The following is a 4,583-nucleotide window of genomic DNA, read 5'->3' on the forward strand; positions in this document are numbered from 1 at the left end:
AATACAGTGGTTCCAGACCTATTTCTTTTTTTTTTTTTTTTTTCCTCATCAAATTTTTGTTTTAATGGGCCTCAAAATTCTGTGACAGACCTTTGGTCAAGTTGTTTCCATTAAAAAGTACTGATTTTAAAAACTAATAACTTGAAACTGCCACACACACCACACACACAAAAAAATGGTCCACAAAACATTCTCCTTTGCTTCTGAAGGTTTTACAATGCATTGTTATCATCAACCGGTCTTTTACCATTGTACTTAAATGGCCACCTGGCGCAAATAGTTGTGACACCGTTCTTCGGCCACTGATCAAGGCAGGTATGGGCATAATATTCATTTAGCTTTCTGAGCTTCCTGGGCAGACTTGGTGACCTTGCCAGCTCCAGCTGCCTTCTTGTCCACTGCTTTGATACCACCCACAACAACCTTCTGTCTCATGACACAAACAGCAAAACAGCCCAGAGGAGGATAGTCAGAGAAGCTCTCAACACACACACAGGCTTGCCAGGAACCATATCAACAATGGAAGCATCGCCAGATTTCAAGAACGTGGAGCCACCTTCCAGCTTTTTTCCAGAACCACAATCAATCTCCTTCAGCTCAGCGAACTTGCAGGCGATGTGAGCTGGGTGACAGTCCAGCACAGGTGTGTATCCAGCACCGGGATGGCCTGGATGGTCCAGGATAATCACCTGAGCCATGAAGCCAGCTGCTTCCATTGGCGGGTCATTTCTGCTGTCACCAGCCACATTGCCACGACCAACATCTTTAACAGATACGTTCTTGACATTGAAGCCCACATTGTCCCCAGGGAGAGCCTCACTCAAAGCTTCATGGTAGGTTCCAACAGACTTTACTTCAGTTGTAGCATTGACCGGAACAAACGTGACCACCATGCCTGGTGAACACCAGTCTCCACTCGACCCACAGGGACAGTACCAATACCACCAATTGTGTAGACATCTGGAGGGGCAGACGCAAGGGCTTGTCAGTTGGACGAGTAGGTGGCAGAATGCAATGCAGAGCTTCAAGCAGTGTGGTTCCACTGTCATTGCCATCTGTACGGGTGACTTTCCATCCCTTGAACCGAGGTGTGTTAGCACTTGCTCCAGCATGTTGTCACCTTTCCAATCAGAAATTGGCACAAATGCCACTGTGTGGGGGTTGTAGCCAGTTTTCTTAATGTAGGTGCTGACTTCTTTAATGATTCCTTCGTACCTGTAGGGTGGCTCAGTGGAATCCATTTTGTTAACACCAACAATAAGTTGTTTTACATGCCAAAAAGGCATGCTCATGGGTCTGCCCGTTCTTGGGGGTGCCTGGTTCAAATTTGCCAACATAACCAGCAACGATCATGACAGCACAGTCAGCCTGAGATGTGCCTGGACTCATATTTTTGATACAGTCTCTGTGTCCTGGGGCATCAATGCTGGTCACATAACACTTACTAGTCTCAAGCTGCCACAGGGAAGTATCAATGGTGATAATCACGTTCACATTCAGCTTTCAGTTTATCCAAGACCCAGGCATACTTGAAGGAGCCCTTTTCCATCTCAGCGGCCTCAGATTAGATGACCAGTAGTAGTAGACTTACCTGAGTCTACATATCCAATGACGACGATGTTGATATGAGTCTTTTCCTTTCCCATCTTGTTTTAGGTTTAGCGGTGGTTTTCACAACACCTGTGTTCTGGTGGCAAACTCATTGTGGAAAAGGTCTGGACCTATTTCCTAAAAAGTCTTTCTTTCTTCTTCAATTCCTTTGGAGCTCTTGTCAAAAAATCGGTTAACCCTATAAGGGTGGATTTATTTCTGGACTACTGTCTATTCCATTGATCAGTTTTTCCATCCTTTTGCCAATGCCATAATGAGTCTTGACATAGTGTAAGCCTACCAATCTTTCCCTTCTTTCTCAAGATGGCTTTGGATACTCTATGTCACATTTCTATATAAATTTTAGGATAAACTTGTCAATTTCTAAGAGCACTGCTGAGATTTTGATTGGGATTGTATTAAATCTATAGATCAATTTGGGAATTAACATCTTAGCAATGTTGTCTTTCAACCCAATAACATGGTATTTATCTACATTTATGTAGGTCTTCCTCAATTTCTGTTAGCCATGTTTTGTAGTTTTCAGTGAACAGTTCCAGTACAACTTGGGTTAAGTTTTCCCCTAGTCATTGTACATTTTTGATGCTTCATAGATAGTATTGTGTTTTTTTAAGAATCATATTCTAATTATTCATTGATATCATATGGAAATATAATTGATTTCTATATAATGACCTTGTATCATGAAATCTTGCCTAATTCATTTACTATTTCTAGATTTTTTTGGTAAATTCCTTAGACTTTGCTATTTACACAATGTGTCCTCTGAAAAATAAAGACATTTTTTTTCTTTCTTTCCAATCTCTATGTATTTGATTTCTATTTTATTACCTTATTGCACTGGCTATAACCTCAAGTACAATGTTAAATAGAAGGAATGAGAGCAGACATCCCTTTTCTTTTTTCAATCTAAGAAGCAAAGTATGCAATGTTTCACCATTGCATGTGATGCTAATTGCTGGTTTCTTATAGATATTCTTTATCAGATTGAGGAAGTTTCCTTCTGTTTCTAGAATTTGCTGAGAGGTTCCTCCATGTCCTCCAAATCATGGGATTTGGACAGGTGTTGAATTTTTCAAATTTTTTTCTATATTTATTGATGTGATCATATATTTTTTCCTTCATTCTATTAATGTGGTAAATTATACTCATTTTTTCAATATTAAAGCAACCTTGCATTCCTGGTATTGACATGTGTGCACTTGGATACATATGCGTGCACACACACACACACACACATTTTTCCTGCAATTGATTTGCTAATATTTGCTAAGGATTTTGTGTCTATATGCTTAAAGAATATTGGTCTGTAATTTTCTTTTCTTGTAATGTCCTTTGCTAGTTTTTATTAAGGTTATGATAGCCTTCTATAATGGTTAGAAAGTTTTTCCTCCTCCTGTATTTTCTGAAAGACTTCGTGTAAGATTGGTATTATTTCTTCCTTAAATATTTGATATAATTCCCTAGTGAAGTTATCTGAGCCTAGAGTTTTCTTTGTGGGGAAATCTCAAAGTGTTAGTAAGTATAGGGCTATTCATGTGTACTGTATGTGTGTGTGTGTGTGTGTGTGTGTGTGTGCACATCCACATGAAATATGGAATTGTGCCTTTTGAGGAATTTGTCCATTTTATTTAAGTTGTCAAATATATTGGCATAAGGTTGTCTATAACATTCCTTTATTGCTGTTTTACTGTCTTCAGGACATGTAATTACATCCCCTCTTTCATCCATAATAACAGCAGCTTGTATTTTCCCTTTTTCTTTAATTGAGCTAGTTAGGTGTTTTGTCAATGTTATTGATCTTCAGATAACCAACTTTTTATTTTCTTGATTTTCTCTATTGTTTATTTTCTACTTTATTGACTTCTGTTCTTGTCTTTATTATATCCTTCTTTCTATTTTGGTTTTAATTTGTTCTTTTTTAAATTCTCAAGGTGGAATTTAGATGATTGTATGTATTTCTTCTGTTGGCATTTCAAGCTGTAAATTTCCCTTTAAGAACAATTTCTGCTTCCTTCCATAGATTTTGACATGTTTTAGTGTTCACCACTTCAAAAATATTTTCTGATCTCCTTTGTGATTTCTTCTTTGACCCATGGATTATTTAGAAGTGTGTTACTTTTAAAGATCTTCTTATTAACTTCTTACGGATTTCTTAATCTCTAGTAATGGCTAGAGAACATACTCTTATTGCAATGCTTTTTAACGGAGTATGACTCATTTTGCTGAACTTCCATATGCATTTTAAAAATGTGAGTTCATCAGTGTTGTGGTTTATAGATGTCAACTCTGTCAATTTGGCTTATGATGTGCAGATCTTCCATCTCCTTATTGATGGCTCCTCAGTTACTCCAAGAGGAAGGTTACATCTCTATATCTGTGATCTGTGGGTGTGTCTATTTCTTTAGTTCCTCAGTGTTTGCTTCTCTGCATTTTGAACATTTGGTTGTTTGGGGCATTCATGTTCAGAATGGCTGTATCTTCCTGAAGAATCTACTTTTATCGTTATGAATCAATTCTCTTTCTCTACAGACATGTCAAAATCCTTTCTACTTTCCCATGTATTTGTCATTGTTGGCACTCCTCACTACTTCATGTAAGTAGGCTTACATCTGCTATTATAGCTGTTGAGTCCAAAGAGCTTCCTTTAACATTTATGGTAGTTTAAATCTGCTGTAGATGAATTATCTCAGCTTTTGTTTGCATGGAATGTCTTTATTTTCCCTTTATTTTTAAGGGGTGATTTTGCTGGCTATAGAATTCTAGATTGAATTTTTTTGCCGCATTTCAAAGATGTCACTTTATTGTCTTGTTTCTGATGATAACTCAGTGGGAGATTTTACTTTGAAGCAACTGCTACACCCAATGTGGACCTCAAACTCACAACCCTGAGATCAAGGGCCACATGCTCACCAACTGAATCAGTCTTTAATTTGCTTTTTAACCATTTAAATATGAGGAATCCTAGCGTG

The 4,583-nt window shown here is 37.9% G+C and overlaps 1 pseudogene; it reads right to left on the reverse strand.

Moving 5' to 3' along the window:
- Positions 1–320: 320 nt before the first annotated feature.
- On the reverse strand, positions 321–1,699 carry LOC109257917 (elongation factor 1-alpha 1-like; annotated as a pseudogene).
- Between the last annotated feature and the right edge of the window lie 2,884 nt (positions 1,700–4,583).

Source organism: Panthera pardus, unplaced genomic scaffold (assembly GCF_024362965.1).
Source record: "Panthera pardus isolate Hobbes unplaced genomic scaffold, ASM2436296v1 HiC_scaffold_20, whole genome shotgun sequence".
NCBI lineage: Eukaryota > Metazoa > Chordata > Mammalia > Carnivora > Felidae > Panthera > Panthera pardus.